The 18,097-nt window shown below is 40.5% G+C and overlaps 1 non-coding gene across 1 annotated transcript; it reads left to right on the plus strand.

Moving 5' to 3' along the window:
- Window positions 1–17,187: 17,187 nt before the first annotated feature.
- TRNAA-GGC (transfer RNA alanine (anticodon GGC)) lies at window positions 17,188–17,261 on the plus strand. Its single transcript has one exon. It is a non-coding gene; the product is annotated as a tRNA-Ala (tRNA).
- The last annotated feature ends 836 nt before the right edge of the window (window positions 17,262–18,097 follow it).

Raw genomic sequence — 18,097 nt, forward strand, 5'->3', positions numbered from 1 at the left:
AACGGGGGCCTGTAGGAAGAAGGAACTGGTGCGGGGGAGGTGAAAGGATACAGGGATGTGATGTAAAGGGGAGGAAATGACAGATGGCTTTGGAATCTGAGGAAGACAGTTGAATGTGTAACTAGGTGACTTGCAATGCAGACATTGGAAGGATTGGGAGGTTTTTAAAAACATTTAAAAAAAATTGTTAATGACCTTGCAGATGAACTGGGGGCAGCAAAGGGTGGAAGGTGGCTGTAATGAGGTGGCAATTTTAAACGTGGAGTTTGGTTGTACGAAGGAAAGAAGGAATTAATCTGACCAGGGAACGGGATGCCAGAGAGGCTGGCTGGAGCCAGGACCAGGCTCACAGGTCAGAGCCAGATGGCAGAGGCTTTGAAGGCCAGGATAGGCACAGGATTGGCTGGGACTGGCTTGAACAGACTGCGGAACCTGAGTAGCCAGAGCAGGGTCTGAGCTGGACAAGTTTTAGAAAATGAAGAAGAACTAAAGAGGGAAAGCCTGGAGGCAGGGAAAACAGGTAAGAGACTCAATGAACAGTCCAGGTAAAGAACAGCCAGGAGATGAAACGAACGTGGTGACACTGTCTTGTGCAGTTCCTTCCCCTTCTCCGTAAACTCCTTTGAGTTAAATGCAGCATCTGTTCAGCTGCCTGTGGCGCCGTTTTTTACTGGATGCAAAACAGCACTGTATTCACGGCTGCTGACAATGTCTCTCCTCGTGCTCGGCTACGTTTTAATTATGTTTGACACTCAACGCACACTATTATCCAGTGGCAGCAAAATGAAGACGTGCAGTTTCATCTGAAGGCAAACAAAAGTGAGGACACATGTAATTATATAGTAATATATTATTCCTTAAAAGCTAGGTGATTTTTAGCTTTAATATGCCTACCTACCATCCCACTCCCAATTCTTGTTTTGATTCAACTGTGACAAGCCTCAGCCCACAATTTAATTACAAACATCCACCCTCAACCAGGAACTGTTTAAAAAGAACAAAGACTCTAAAAACTACATTAGGAATGAGGAGAAGGTGGTACTTTTTTATTATGGAAAATTTCAAACATACACTAAAGTAGAAAGGCTAGTATAATAAACTCCCCCGAATGCACCGCTCAGTTTCCGTAATTATCATCAGGACGTTGAGGATGGCGCTTGGAAGGCTCTAGAAGAATGTTCTACAACTTGTAAGTTACAGCTCATAAAAATAATTTGTTATTTTTATCCTTATAATTCAGTATATATGATATAAAATCACCATGTAGAAAAAAAATACATGAACATGAACTATTTTTAGGCTAGAAGTCTGGTAATATAAGAGACACACCGTGTTCACTTTAATGATTACATATTCAGCACTTGTTATGTGCCGAGCACTGTTTTAAGCACTTCCCAAATATTCACTTATTTAATCATCATGACAACTAGAGTATTATTATTAACCTCATTTCAGAAATGGGGAAACTGAGGCAAGAGAGGTTAAGAGACCTGCCTGAAATGTCCAGCTATTTTAAACAGCAGAGCTGGGGTCTGAACATCCCGGCCTCAGAGCCCAGGCTCTGGGTACACGCCCCCCACCTCAAGGCCAACTCTTTACTTAGCGTCTGTGCTTCCAGTTATAAGAAGCTTTGCAGTGAACATCCTTGAAGATTCACTTCAGTTCCCATCAATTAGGATCCTCTTACAATGATAAATCTATATAAATGGGATTTCTGAGTTGAAAGGGAAGCAGATTTTAAATTAAATATTTTGAAATTTTATTATCTTAGCTCCAAGAAGTGAGAAAGAATGCTTCTGAGTATATATTGACAGGGGGTCCCCATGAGTATTTTTTTAATCCAACTCAATTGAGTTTGCATACAGTAAAATGTATCCAATGTAACTGTACGGTTCAATGTTTTGACCAATGGATGGATACACCCATGGAAGCACCACCACAATCAAGAAATGGCATATCTCCAGCAACCAGAAAGCGTTCCTTGTGCCTATGTGCCCTTTCCGTAAGTTTTCACAACTGATTCCTCTTACTTGTAATGCTGTTTAGAGAGAGAAACTTTTTAGATATAGGCCATCTCATTCCCAAATGAACTGTCTTCAGGCAGAAATTAATTTTTATACTTGTCTGTTTTTTTTTTTTTTCTGCCAGGATCCACGTCAGAAAGCATCGACTTGAAGCTATCAATATTAAATGTTGCCTTCACCCTGTGAGCTGAAGGCTGACATCCATTTGACTCTTGAAACCAAGTCTAAAATTCTCAGGTCTCCTGGGCTCTCCCCACCAGCCAGCCCTGACTTTTTGGATGCGTATATTTGACTTTCTTTTAGATAAAGGAATGCATTCAAAGAGCTATAACACCTGTTTCCCTGAGGGAGCGTTACCCATCTGTCCAAAAGATGAGAAAGTTCAGTTTTTGAATGATCAGGAAATTTCACTTTTAATCAAAAGTATACAGGTTAGTTCTACAGACATAACCAACTCATGGAATATTACAATTTTTGAATTGTCTTCTATGTACAAGAAAACTAAAGGCCAGAAGGTTAAATGGTTTGTACAAGGTCACACCATTTAACATACAGAGGGGAGGGCATAGCTCAGTGGTAGAGCACCTGCTTAGTTAGCATGCACAGGTCCTGGGCTCAATCCCTGGGACCGCCATTAAAAAAAATTAGATAAAGATACAGTTGGGATAAGCGTTTCTAATGGGATAAACTACCCCTTCTTCCCAAATCTCAGCCTGCTCTCCCAATGTCATGTTCTTTTCATAGTATCATGCTGGTGTCGCTTCACCACAACTGTTCCCAGACGGAAATGACAGGTACTGAATCCACTCGACCATGAGGAAGTTCTCTGGGCCCTCATTCTGCAGAATCATGACCACTTGCAAATCAACCTTATTATACACCATCCTCATGCTTCCTAGGTATAACACACATCTTCTCAGACAGCAGGCGGTGCCAGGGGTGGGGAAAACACGGACGCAACATCTCTGCAAAATCTAACAGTTTCACCCAATCACCAATCAGAAAGCACACTGCTGCGTGCTTTAGAGAATGTTCCCTTGTGACAGTGTGGGAAGTTCTCCAAGACAGAACTGCGGACCCTCGAAAACTAGTGACTTTTTTATCGAAGAGTAAACCACATCTATTTGAAAAAAATAAATGATAGCAATAATAAAACCAGAAATAAATAACATAAAAGTTATCCCCTGTATTTAAAAATTGACTTAATATTTTGGTGTGCACTTTTCCAAACTTAAAAAAAGTCGAGTCTTTATTAGTTTAGTTTTAATAACACAATCAATACATGAGCAACATTTCCTTCCTATTAGACGTAGCAGGCGATATTGATTAAAAGCACAGATCCAAGATTACCTGGTTAGCATCCAGGATCTGCCAATTATTTGTCATGTGACCTTGAGGAAGTTAACTTCCTGGTGCCTCAGTTTCCTTATATATAAAATAGTGATAATTTCAGGGCTTTGATATCCTAGGGTTGTTGCCAGAATGAAATAATTAATGTATGTAAAGTATTTGGCAGAGAACTTGACACATTATTATTACAATGTCATCATTGCTATAAGATACTTTAACCACTGCAGACTCACTGAATGTCCCTCTTGCCTGCTCTCCCTCTCTCCCTAGTTCCAATTTCCTCTGCAGAGAAACCCACATTAGACACACAACAAAGAACCCAGCCATCCCAATGGCGCGACCTCCACGGAGAAATTTATGAGAGTGTTCTGGCTTCTACTAGATTTAAGAGGATTAGGAGAAGGAAACACTTCAGGCATCCTGAACAAGCTTTCTGACTGGGGTGAAGCTGGGGAGGGGCAGGAATTTGGGGACCTGAGCTAAATGGTTTCCCTTATTGTGGAGAAGGTGCCTGACTATGAAACAGCCTCGCTTCTTTTGCAGGTTGGTGCCTGACTGTAAGAAGCAAATGGTCCAGATGCCGCTCTGGGCCAGGCTTGACTGTTTCTGCCAACGTTGGATGGGGCAGTCTTCACACGTTTCTGCTGTGGCCTGTAAAATTTATGCCTCTACCTGCATAATTAGGGAGCAATGAACGCCGGTGAGTCTGAGTTCCACCTCTCTTCCATTCCAGAGATTTCTTTTTTTCCCTCTGAAACCCAACCTCAAGTATCTCCTGACCAGTTTCTCACTTCCTGTTGTATTATTTGCCATGCTCTCTAGCTGGAGGCTAGCTTTCTCCTCGTGGCTGGGGAGGCATCACTACCGACAGCTCACACGTTTCGTGTTGGGCTTATTGCCACCACGGGGGGAGGACTGTCTCTTTTTACTTAGTTTACATTCTGGGCAAAATGGGTCTGGATTGGGTCAGGTGCTGACCACCTGCAAGGATCAGCTCAGGTGAGGGAGGTTGGGATCCTGTAAAAACAAGCCAGCCTTTGTGCGGATAGTGGAAGAGGCTTTCCCCTAAGAGGGGTGGGAGTGGGTGGGGCTGTAGCCCTGCTGTGATGGTGGGGCTGAGCAACTCACAGCCCCGCCACGACCCTTCCTGAAGGTCCTTCTGCTCCTCCCCCGCATCCCCACACTTTCATTACTCAGCAGCATGCTGGGGGTGTGACTTTTGCTCCTGTTTCCCATTGGTGCCATCTGCTCCTGCCTTGTATCCTTTGATGTCATTATACAGATGGCGAGGGCACAATGGGAAGTGGCACTTAGTTCAATATGGTAGTTCTGGATATATCCAGCCTGCCCTTGCCTCGGTGCGGCTGAGAAGTGATCCAGCTCATGTGAAAGTCTAATAATGGAGTCACTATTACATTTTGGTTTAGCCTCTGAAATCCCATTATGAATTATTGGAACTAGATGCACCCTTTCCAAAATACCCGTCTTCCACAATGTCAGAGCTAACAGACAGGCTCGTTTTAAAGGTAATCTGAGAGATTTTGAAGAAATGATGGCAAGCTGCTTTTAACAACATACCAAAGTTCAGGAATATTGTTGATGTTATAAACAATGGAAAATATCCTACAAATATGCTTGTTAATTTGACCATGTAGGTGTCAGAGCTAATCAGTCAACAGCTTCAGCTAATGCAGGAAAGAAGAAAAATTAATATTCATTAGACTCTTGTTTACACTTCTGTTGTCAAGGTTAATCAGTTTGCTTTAAGCACAACGTTTCACTCTTATTAAAGTCATTAGTACCCTTCAGTACACGGTGAACACTTGGGTCTCACAAGTGTGTTTCATTTATACATCACACACATATTGCACAGGGACCCAGGCTCAGGCCAGATTTTGTTGAGATTTAAACATAAACCTTTATTTAGACCAGTCAATTATTATTCCTCACAAAAGAATGATAGCTAAAAAACGGAAATCAAATTTCGGCATTTGGTAATATGCGCAATTGTGGAAATTAACGAGTACTCAGCCTTTCCATTTTAACACAGACATCACACAGACTCACATGAAAACAGTCACTCCTGGGTACAGGCAATGCAAAAAGGATTTTTGGTATTTTTGTTTACCTTTGTGTCAAAAATGATCACTGTGAACAACTGAACCCCGATTAAAACTGTTTACTGAAAAAAAGCAAACGTAGTTGGTATTCACGTCTATGATCTTCTCCAAGGATTCCCTTTCCTATTGCAAACAGGAAATGACTCTTTTCATAATTTTTCACACCCCTCCAAGTGTGGAGCTGCCAATCTGATGGAGATCCCAGCCTGACACTGTTCCAGTTTACTCCTCAAGGACAGGGGACACTGGGATGTGAGCCTGGGAACGATGCTCCACCATCCAGCCCTCCTTCACACTTCACTGGCCATGGAGAAAGCTGATAGAAACCGTGGGACGTGGCTTTCAACTCTCGCCTGTGTTTCTTTGTAGTTTAGGAATGATGGTGGGTCCCCTGCTACATCATTTATGAGTTCTCCACCATTTTCTGTAATTATATTTTACTTGAATGAAACACCTTCTAGTTTCACTGGCAATGGAATTTGTTTTTTTGTTTCTTGTTCCTGTTACTGTTTGGGAATGAACTTTGAAGGCAAGAGAGAGGTCAAAATACCTCTCTATTAGGCTACTTTGAAATAAAAATCTCCTGGAAAGTGATTGACTGGATAAAGAAGTTGTGGTATATTTATACAACAAAATACTACTCAGCCATAAAAAAGAAAAAGATAATGCCATTTTCAGCAACATGGATGGACCTGGAGATCGTCATTCATTTTTTTTTTTTTTTTACATTTTTTTATTCAGTTATAGTCATTTTACAATGTTGTGTCAAATTCCAGTGTAGAGCACAGTTTTTCAGTTATACATGAACATACATACATTCATTGTCACATTCTCTTTCGCTGTGAGCCATCACAAGATCCTGCATATATTTCCCTGTGCTACACAGTATAGAGATCATCATTCTAAGTGAACAACTGAACTGTGATTAAAATCACAGTAAGCAAGCCAGAAAGAGAAAGAAAAATACCATACGATATCACTTATATGTGGAATCTAAAAAAAAAAAAAAAGAGAGACAAACAAACTTATTCACAAAACAGAAACAGACTCTCAGACATAGAAAACAAACTTATGGTTACCAGGGAGGGGAAGAGGGTGGGAAGGGATAAACTGGGAGTTTGAGATTTGCAGATACACACCACTATATAGCAGATAAACAACAAGTTCATACTGTACAGCACAGGGAACTAGTATCTCATAGTAACCTATGGTGAAAAAGAATATGAAAATGAATATATGTAGGTTCATGTATGACTGAAGCATTACGCTGCACACTAGAAATTGATACATTGTAACTGACTATAATTCAATTAAAAAAGAATTAAAATAACATTGATCTTGGCAACAGTGATTCTGTCTAGTTTGTAGCCAGAATCAAGAAAAAAAGTTGTGTATGTTATTTTAAAATACTGATGTAAATGCCAGAGGAGAAAACAAAACAAAACAAAACAAAACACTGATTTACTGTGGGCACAGTTGCCAGGAATTGTGAAAAAGGCTTCAAGAGACTGATGGCTCTTTGCTCAGCATTCTTTGATATCTAAAATTATTTGGATGTACTCTATGCTAAAAATAAATTTAAAACCAAACCAAACCAGACCTAAGAAGATAGTCTCAAATTACTTAATACTCAATTCTTATCAAACTCCCAGTTTAGAGAATAAACAAACAAACAAACAAATGACAAACTTGGACTAAGGTCTGGGAAATACCCAATTATAAGGTGTATGGACCTGAATGGAGCAATTAGTACATGGGCACCTTTTCGTATGAGGATTTGAAGACAAATACATAGATAACAGTGCCTTTTTTAAAAAGCAATTGTAAACACATTTCTAATCTTATCCTCAGAATTCACAATAAGGACTCCCGAAACGGTTCAGTAAGCACGGACAATAGGCTAATTGACTGACAAGGAATACTTTTTCGTGTTCAGTGTGTCAAAAATGCATTAATCCTAGTTAGCCAGCATCTTGACCGTGACATTTTAGTAGGTCAATGATCACATAAAAATTCTAAGAGCACTCTTCTTCGGGATGACTTTTCTGGAAACTGAGATTGGCTAAGAAGGGTAACAAAAATCCAAATATATTATCATGAAATCCTGAAGCTCCTGTTTGCCGCCAGGTCTCCCATCAGAGAACTGGTGATGCCTCCAGACTTTAACTGCATGGATGTTAGGTTGTGTGAGTGAGGGCAGGTTTGAAAAGGAAGTCTGTGAATGGGATTTTGTGTGCATTTTTACAAACTCCTACATATCAATGTAGTAAAATGGAAAGCTGTCAATTACCTGCTTTAGAGTTCCGGTGGCTTCCTTCAGCCTAGTATACAAAATGTGAACTCCTTAACCTTTTATTCAATAACCTACATCACTTTTCTCTGCTTTCCTCCCTCTTTTTAATACTTTCTCAGCTCAAGCCAGAGGAACCCACATGCTTTTTCCACGTCTGGGTTTTTTTCCGTCTCACCTCTGTGCTTTCACGCACATTGTCTGCCTGCCTTGAATGCCCTCAGGCTCCCCTCTCCCCAATCTTATTTTTACCCATCTTAAAGCTGTGGTTCAAAGCCCTGCTCCAAAAGGCCCAGCATGGTTGATACTAACTGTAGCTGCTGTTGGTTGGTTGCTTGCTTGCTTGGTTTTCATGGGTCTGGGTCCTTGTAAGAACTACTAGTAATTTTATTAACATTTCAGGTGTCACCATGGACTTACAGCAAATTCCTGACCGACTTGCTGCCCTTGACTGGACATGCTTTCCTCTACTTACTGGGACTTCAGTTCTCCAGTGTCCTATGTCAGATTACCAGGGAATTAGTGCTCACTTCATTATTATTTTTACTTTTTTTAAAAGTATAGCCAGTTACAATGTGTCAGTTTCTGGTGTACAGCATCATGTCCCAGTCATACAAATATAAACATATATTCATTTTCATATTCTTTTTAAGATTATGACAAGATATTGAATATAGTTCCCCATGCTATACAGAAGAAATTTATTTTTTAAATCTATTTTTATATATAATGGTTAATGTTTGCAAATCTCAAACTCCCAAATTTATCCTTTCCCACCCTCTTTCGCCCAGTAACCGTAAGATTGTTTACTATGTCTGTGAGTCTGTTTCTGTTTTGTAGGTAAGTTCATTAGAGTCCTCTTTTTTTTAGGTTCCACATACGAGTGATACCATATGGTGTTATTCTTTTTCTTTCTGGCTCACTTTATTTAGAACGATGATCTCCAGGTCCATCCATGTTGCTGCAAATGGCATTATTTTAATCTTTTTTATGGCTGAGTAGTATTCCATTGTATAAATATACCACAGCTTCTTTATACAGTCATCTGTTGATGGACATTTGGGTTGTTTCCATGTCTTGGCTACTGTGTATAGTGCTGCTATGATCACTGGGGCGCATGTATCTTTTCAAATTAGAGTTCCCTCTGGATATACACCTAGGAGTAGGATTGCCGGATCATGTGGTAAGACTATTTTTAGTTTTTTGAGGAATCTCCATACCGTTTTCCATAAATGCTTACTTTAAAGTACAGATCCACTGGTCCCATGAATCTGTTCACATCCACAGCATGTCTGTTTCTACAGACTGAGCTCCTCATGTATTTGGGTATTTCGGGCTGTGAGGGCTGTTTCCCTGGGGGTTTGGCCCCCTACTGGCATTGTGTAGGGTATAGGTCAGGTCACGGTTGGTGCCCCTTCTGGCGAGTTTAGGCAGAGGGAGGGATGAGCCCTAAGGCACAGCCCTCTGGCATCACAGTTGACCCCGTGGGTCTGGGGCTGTGATCCGCTGCTTCTGCTGGTTTGGAGCAGGAGAGAATGGGTGAGTGGACAGACACTCTAGCTCTGAATCTATCCATGCTCCAGCAATTTTTGATGCCTTGATATCAGGCCCAAACCAGCCATGTGGGCCTGTTTTGTGAACGCTGATCTCAACATGGCCCTGGTGCTTGCAATGACCCTTCTAAGATCACGTGGGGGAGACGCAAGGGCAGGGATAACACGTTCCTCCCGAGGCTGCACTGTGTGAAGTCACGCATGAAGAGGACATTTCTACAACGTCCATATTCTGCAATGCTCAATTAGAGTCAGAGCAATAAAGTATTTCTAAATATGTTCTCAGAGAAACTCGTATCACTGTTTTTCTTATTTGACCTCATCTTTACCAGTTAAGAGAACATGCTTCAAATAAAACTAACCATCTTTATAAATCATTATTTCCCAAATCTCTTTCTGGTTTTAGCTATAACAAGTTCTTTTGGTAACTGTGAACTTCAGACATGTTTATCGCAGCCTTATTTAGACTTTTAAGCTAAAAGATGTTTCTACTCATTGCAGTAAGTGAGCCAAAATCTAGAACAGGCTCCCCATGGGAGAGGAAGTAGGATAAAATTAAACCAAAGTGGTGAGAGTTGATTAAAATGATGATAAAGATCCACATTAAGTTCTTCTGAAATCTGATGTAAAGAATTGACCCTCTGCCTAATCTCAGGGCAATAAGGTACTCATGGAGACCTAGTGAAATTCTTTAAGATTAGATTAAAAAAAGTAATGCATTATTAGGGGAAACAAAGAAAGTCCAGCCTTGGAGACTAATTTTGATTCCTATGAAAAGAATGGGAAACAACAGGAGAACAAGTCAAAGATTCGACTAGAAGCAGACCCTTCTGTGCTCTCCTCCTGTGAAAGGAGATGAGATTGAGGGATCAAAGAGAAGTTGTAACTGCAGTAGATCTTGGCTGTGCTCCCTCCCTCCCTCCCTTCCGCCTGATCACTAGTTCCATCACAGTACTCAATCCTAACCCACGTGACATATTCATTGACCAACCATGTGTTCTGGGCAGATCAGCAGTTAGAGGGTCCAAAAATAACAGATTAGATTGAGTGTCAGGGGAAATAGTGTATCTTTGACTTACGATATTTCAACTTACGCTGGATTTATCGGGACATAACACCAGTGTAAGCCAAGGAAGAGCTGTCATAATAATGGAATATTATTCAGACATTTTTATCTTGGAAAGCTTGCCTTTGGTGGCAACATGGATGGACCTTGAGGGCATTAAGCTAAGTGGAAAAGACCAACGGGGGAAACATACTCCGGGTTCTCATTTATATGTGAAATCTAAGGAAGCTGAATCATAGAAATCAAGAGTGGAATGGTGGCTGCTAGGGGTCGGGGTGTAGGAGAAATGCGGAGATGTTGGTCAAAGGTGTTCACTTCCAGTTATAAGATGAGTAAGTTCTGGAACTAATGCACTGCGTGGTGACTACAGTGAATACTGTCATATCCTTGAAAGTTGTGCAGAGTGTAGGTCATAAATGTTCTCACCACTAAACAGAAATAGTATGATGTGAGGTGATGGAGGTGTTAACTACCCATGTTGGGGGTCATCATTTTGCAATATACACATGTATTAAACGTATACAATGCCACATGTCAATTACATGTCAATAAATCTGGGAAAAAAAGAATCATACATTATCCCGTGTGTGTATAAAGGCAGATGACTGCAGGAGATGTTTCCTCCACAATTCCTTTCAATTCTCTAAAATAGTAGAAGGTCAGAGGGAAGTTGGGGGAAATAAGAAATCTAAACATGAGTCAACATGAGGATGAGCCAAAAGCTCTTGGAATTCCAGCCTGTGTTCATGGAAATAAGTGTTCAGAACATGAAGGTTAACATCCTCCCACTGCACACTAGTCACATTATGGAAGGACTGCATTGGCTCCCAGAATCTCAAAGGAGAGATACTGAGAAAACAAGTTATGACAATATGAGGCTGCTCAGTATAATGCAGGACCTGAAAAACATGACGTAGACATTGGTTCAGGAAACTGGAGGACGTTAAGTTTTTGTTCTGAGATTATGTGATTTTGAGGCAGGGTCCTGCCCTCTGCTCTCTGGGAAACCTTGGGATATTAATTTTCCTAAGTCTGCTTCATTATTTGTGAAGAGGATAAAAACACTACCCACTCTATCAGCCAGGGTGATGGTGGCTTCAGGTGACTGAAGAACCAGCTAACCTTGGCTCAGTCCATAAGGACATCGCCTGTTCACTGGTGAAAACACCTGGAGGTGAAGGTGAATGGTCCTCAGGTGTCTCACCAGTGCCATGATGTGAGGGTTCTAGGTTTGCTGTGTATCCTTCATTTTCCCACTGGTGCTGAAATGGCAGCAGTGGCTCCAGACATCTCATCCAAGTCTAGTCTTTCAAGTCCACAAGCGGGAGGCAGTGAGACCAGGCAGGGGAATGAGAGAGAAACATGTACCCCTCCCTTTAAAACGGAGAAAGAGTCTTCTCAGGATGCCCCTAACAGATTTTCCTCTGTGTCTCCTTAGCCAAAACTGAGCTCTCCGAACTGCAGGACCGATGAGGAAAAGAGCATTTGCTTTGCTGTCCTCTGCGGCAGAAGGGCAGGCAAGAGAGATGGAGCAGAGCCGGCCACAACCACCTCGGGGCAGAACTGAGAAGATTAAATGGGATAAAACATGTAGAACAATTTTCACAGGCATGTGTTGTAAATAGTCAAAAAGAAAAAAAGGTAACAATTATTTGTTCCCGTTATTTGCCTTTGAAAAGAGAACATTTTAATTATTTTGTTTGTTTATTTGTTTTGGAGGGGAGGTAATTAGGTTAACTTATTTATTTCAGTGGAGGTATTGGGGATTGAACCCAGGACCTCGTGCAAGCTAAGCACGTGCTCTAGCACTGAGCTATACCCTCCCCCACAAAGAGAGAACATTTTAATGGAGAGACTTTTTAGTTTCCTTTAAATATCTGAGTGTTGTGATACATGCGATGAGAACAGAACTGAAATCACTTCCTCTCTGTCAGATCTGCTTCAAAATGGCAGTGGCTCTGTGTTGCGTCTTCAGTGCAACTTTCAAGCAGGATTGGAATGATCCCCGTTCCTTGGGTGGGAACTTGCACCATGTAAGTCTAGGATTCCTTCTAGTTGACATGTCTCTGATTCTACACTCCAGCAATCAGAGGCTCGAGATACAAGATCCTTCTCTGAGCTTAACATGGACTTAATTTGTGGTTGGGGCAACGTTCTGGCTGAATCCAGAATTTCTCAAATGAGGATAAAAGACTATGATAACCCTGAAATTTCAGTAAGATGCCATTTATTTATTACTATCAGAGAAGAGAACAGTTGCTTAGCTACTGAAGAATACAAAATTATAGTATTTTTTTCCTGTTTAGAGGTACAGAATTCATTTTATTTTTAGATCTTAACTTCTATTTTGTGCCAAGTGTTCCGTTTTTAGATGTAATTTCTGGTGTGTTCATGGGAGGGGGAGAGCTATGCGTCCTTCCACTCCGCCATCCTGGAACCTCCCCCAGATCTTAAATCCTAAATTCTGAGATCTCTTCACGTTAAAAATGAACACGGGGTCACTAGCATCCAACTTCCTTATTGCGGTCCATGGGGTGCTTCACATTCCAAACCCTTCATGTTTCAAACCCTGGCATTGTTTTCAACCTCACAACAATTCTTGCACGCTGGCCTCACACACCAGCCTCTTTTTTGCTGCAGGTCCTTTGCACGGGCTGTTACTTCTCTCAGAAGATTCTTTGTCTGGATCTTTCCACAGCTTGCTCCTCTGCCTCCAAGTCTCAGCTTAAATGCCACCTAATCAGGGATGCTGTTCTCAGTACTTTACCTGAGTTTTATTTATTTGTTTGTTTACTTATTTAGACTGGTAGGAAGACAGTTCTTTCCTCTGGGATTTCAGGCATGTTTAGAATCAAACTCAGAAAGGATATGAAAGACAGAAGCAAATGCGGTTATGTGGGAGACAAAATGGGTCATGATGAGAAGGACCCTATATGATCACCCCTCCTGGACCTCTTAACCTTCTAATAAGAATTATGAATTCTAAGGCCTTTGGGGTCTTGCAGGTAACTGAAATGAAATGTGGTGGGCTACGTGTGGGAAGTCAGGAGTCCGACAAGTCAGCACATGTGCATGCGATGCAAATTTTCAAATGCTGTCCATGAGACGCTAAGCCTGGCAGAGGGCTGATCTAACCCAGTTTCCAGCCAAAGCACTTGGAAGTGGCCCTGAAACGCTCTGAAGCGTGGGCGTGATCGTTTTTCTGTTTTACATCGCCAAGTTCTGTGTTTTGGAAAAATCACTCTGCAGCAGGTGGAGTAAGGATTAGAAGGAGAGGCAGCAGGGACAAGGGTTACTAACTACTGTAGTAATTTAGGTGAGAACTGATGAAGGCGAGGACAATGAACTTGGAGAGATGGAGGGAGAAATAATCAAACTAGAAAGCCCAGGTTAAGAAAAGCTACAGCAGACATGTACCAAAGTTTTAAGATTTCCAACAGTTGTGGAAAAACAGGAAATAAAAGAGGTTATTCCATGGTAACTATCTAGTATAATACTGTATACCAGTCAGGACCACACTTTTTCTTGAACTCCAAGAGGAACACAAAAGGAATACTGCCCTGCAAAGGACATGCTGCGGACATACGGTGATATCTTTTCCTTGATGAAAGGCAAGGGCAAAATATAATTTTATAAAATATTAACATATTAATTTAATATATATTTAATATGTTATATTAAATAATATACTAAAAGAGTAATATATTAAATTGATACATTAAAATACATTGAATTAATATATTAAAATACATTAGACTGATATAGTATATTAAATTAATGTAATATATTAAAGTATAATATATTACCTTAATACAATATATCCAAAATAAAATAATATCATGTAGACACTATTTTCTTACAACCACTAGGAGGGAGAGAGAATTTTAAAAATCCGGGAGATAAATGATCAGCATGTTCCTTAAACTGTGTTTTTCAAACTTCAGGTTATGACCTATTGAGGGTTCTGAAATCAATCTAATAGGTCATAAACAGCACTTTTATAAATGAAATAATAGATCTGAATAGAAAATAGGATATTTGTATTTAGCAAGGACAAGCACCAGAACACAAAACTTGGGTGCGTGTGAGTTGGTGGGTACATGTGGCCCAAGACAGTCCCTTCTGCAGGTGATGGTAAAACCGCTGAGTTCTGTCCCTTCAGACTCGGTATGTCTAAGCCACAGACCATAAGTCCGAGTTAGTGCAGGTCCTGCCAGTGACTCGATACGCCTAAGCCACAGAGCATAAGTCCAAGTGGGCGCAGGTCCTGGGCGGCATGGCAGATGCAATGGTGGTGAGATGTAGGCTGTTTGGTGCTGTCAGGAAAACTCCTCTGCCGTTTCTTTGTGCTCTCAGGACATATGCTATGTACAGAATCCTTCACTTCCAGCCAACATATGCGTGGGGATGGGTGAAATGGAGGGTGTGTTAACTTTCTAGAGGGGGACCCAGTGCCCAGCTCCACCTGGCTGGTGTCTGTGGGAATGTGACCCCAGTGTTTTCAGTCCTTCTCAAGAGACCCAGAAGTTCAGACTTTTATAGAAAATGACTTGTTTTTAAATACGGGCAACATATTTGTAAAAACTTAATGATATATCACGGGACCAAAACCTCCATGGGCAAGATCTGCTCTAACGACTCTTGGCTTGCCTCTCTCTTTTCAAAAAAGATCAGATTTTTTTCGTTCTTGTTTTTGCTTTTTTGATCAAGAAATTCTTTTCTTTTTTGCACAGACACTGACTGTTGGTAATCAAGAAGGAACAAATAAGGGTAGGGAGGGGGCAGCTAAGTGGTAGAGTGTGTGCTTAGCAGACATGAGGGCCAGGGTTCAATTCCCAGTACCTCTTTAAAAAGCAATAAACAAACAAACAAACCTAATCACCGCCCCAAAAAGAAAAAAAAAAAATAAAAATAAAAATGTTGGCAACAATGTAGAGAAACTGGAACCCCCACACACTGTTTGTGGAAATGTAAAATGGTGCAGACTGTATACACAATAGTTTGGCATTTCCTCAAAAAGATAAAAGTAAAATCACCACCTGGTTCAACAACTCCACTCCTAGATATATATACCCCCAAAGAATTAAAAATGTGTTCAAACAAAAAAATTGTACTTGAATAGTCATAACAGCACAATCCAAACAGCCCAAAGATAGAAACAATTCAAATGTCCGCTAGTGGATGAATGGATAAGCAAAATAGGGTAGGATTCATAAACTTTGATATTATTCTGCCATACGAAGAAATAAAGTAAAAAGCAGCAGCCATTGTGGAAAATATCACCGTAGTTCCTCAAAAACTTAAACGTAGAATTAACGTGTGAGCTATCAATTTCACATCAGGGTGTATACCTAAAAGGTTTGAAAGCAGGGACTAAAACAGGTATTTGTACACCCATATGCACAGCAGCACTATTCACAGTGGCCAAGAGGTGAAAATGAGCCAAGTATCCCTGGACGGATGAATCTCTAAGCAAAACGTGGTACATACACAAAGGAACGTGATTCAGCCTTAAAAAGCGAAGGAAATTCTGATACATGCACAACGCGGATGAACCCTTAAGTCATCCTGCTCAGTGAAATAATCCTATCGCAAAAGGACAAACGTTATTTGATTCCCCTTAGAAGAGGTATTCGGGGAGCTCAAAATCGGAGACAGAAAGTAGATGGCGGTTGCCAGGGGCTGAGGAGAGTTAGAGTTTAATGGACGTAGTTTCTCTCGGTAAAAAGTACTGGAGATGGAAGCTGAGGGTATTTCTGCAACGATGTGAATGCAGTTAATGTCACGGAACTGCAGACTTCAAGCTGTTAAATGGAAATGTTACGTTGTATAGATTTAATCACACTGAAAAACATGGAGGTATACATGCACGGTACACCCCAGACGAACGCTGACAACATCGTAAGAGAAAGAAGCCACATATAAAAAGCCACCCAGATCAAACTCATCTCGTGTGCGTTAAATCCATCACGGTGGTGGAAATGAGGGAAAGGTGGGAGTTTCAGAAGAAAGCTAGACCATAATGAAAAAATACATTTTCATGCTTTGCGTCGGGTGGTGAAAGTTGTGGACTGGATTATAAAGTGAAAACAATAATGATTCCTCATTTGACAGGTGAGTGGTGGTTCAGTGGCAGAATTCCCCTGTTTTGGGTAAAACACACTGGAGGTTTTCATGTGATATGTAAAGAAATCCTTTTCCGCCAATAAAAATGCTACCCTCGAGGGGCAGGGCTGCTTCCACTTCCGCCTTCGTCTTTCCAGCTCTGCTCTCGTGATCCCCCAGTTCTGGGAAACAGAGAAACCATGGACCTAAATGCTAAAAGTATGGTCTTTTTGAGACAGAATTCTTTTTTTTTTTTAATTCAAATCATCAATTTGCCAGTAGGTGTCATTCCTTCTTGAGGTCATTCTTACAATGTATTATTAAGATGATCCCAGAGAGGGAAGGATGTCTGCCTTTTAAAAATTTTTATATATGTTGGGGAAGAGGGAATATGTCGATCATTTAAGAGGCAAGATTCAATTATTTTGGTGCAAGTTATAAATGAAGATTTCTAGATACAATCCTGTTTTAAACCATCTTAAATTAGAACCAACGCTTTCAAAATTCATTCTGATACTGTGGTATAGTTTCAGAAAAACATTAAAAATCTGAACGCTACACCAAAATCCTATAAACTGGTCCTTAGAGCCACTTGGGATTTCTTCCAGAATAAGGCGGAATTTAAATAAAAGCTCCAGAGATAGCAAATGACTATGGAATCTAAAGCTGTATGATGGAGGGAAGGGTATAGCTTAGTGGTAGAGCACATGCTTGGCATGCATGAGGTCCTGGGTTCAATCCCCAGTACCTCCTCCAAAAAATAAGTAAATAAATAAACCTAATTACCTCTCCCTCCAAAAAAGGGGGAAGAAAGCTGCTAATCACTTAATATTGAGAAAAACAGAATTTTTCATAGTTAAGTTCCCATTAAGGTGAAGGAAACAGGCTAAGATTTCAAAATTCATAGATACTGACAGGCATATGTAGAATAGATAAACAAGATTATATTGTATAGCACACGGAAATATATACTAGATCTTGTGGTAGCTCACAGCAAAAAAAAAAATGTGACAATGAATATACGTATGTTCATGTATAACTGAAAAATTGTGCTCTATACTGGAATTTGACACAACATTGTAAAATGACTATAACTCAATAAAAAAATGTTAAAAAAAAAAAAAAAAAGGAAATAGGCTCTGAGCCTGAGGGTTATATGACACTCTGAAAATCTCACTGTTAAGTGGTCATGAGGTGGGGATGGAGCCCAGCCTATTCTAAGGGTCCTTTTTGGTTTTGGGCTTCCTCTGTGCAAATAACACAAGATTTTAAGAGTATCCATTAAAAAAAAAAAAAAGTTCCTGGTATTGGATTCATGATCGCTTTGACAAAAGCAATAAAGAGACTACATATTTTGCTACTAAAGAAATTCTGTTTTAAACAGATTTTACATACAACTTTAGTATAAAATCAGTTGACAGCCTTTGCCACAGGCAGGCCAGACAACTGAATCTAAGTGTGGTGAGGAAAGTAGCCTAAAATGTGGGTTATTTGTTTACTAAACTTCAAATGCTTACCGTCCTTCACATTCACTCAATAGAGGGGCAGGGGTAGAAATCAACATACACAGAAATACAATTTATGTCCAT

The sequence above is a fragment of the Camelus bactrianus genome, chromosome 17 (assembly GCF_048773025.1).
Source record: "Camelus bactrianus isolate YW-2024 breed Bactrian camel chromosome 17, ASM4877302v1, whole genome shotgun sequence".
NCBI lineage: Eukaryota > Metazoa > Chordata > Mammalia > Artiodactyla > Camelidae > Camelus > Camelus bactrianus.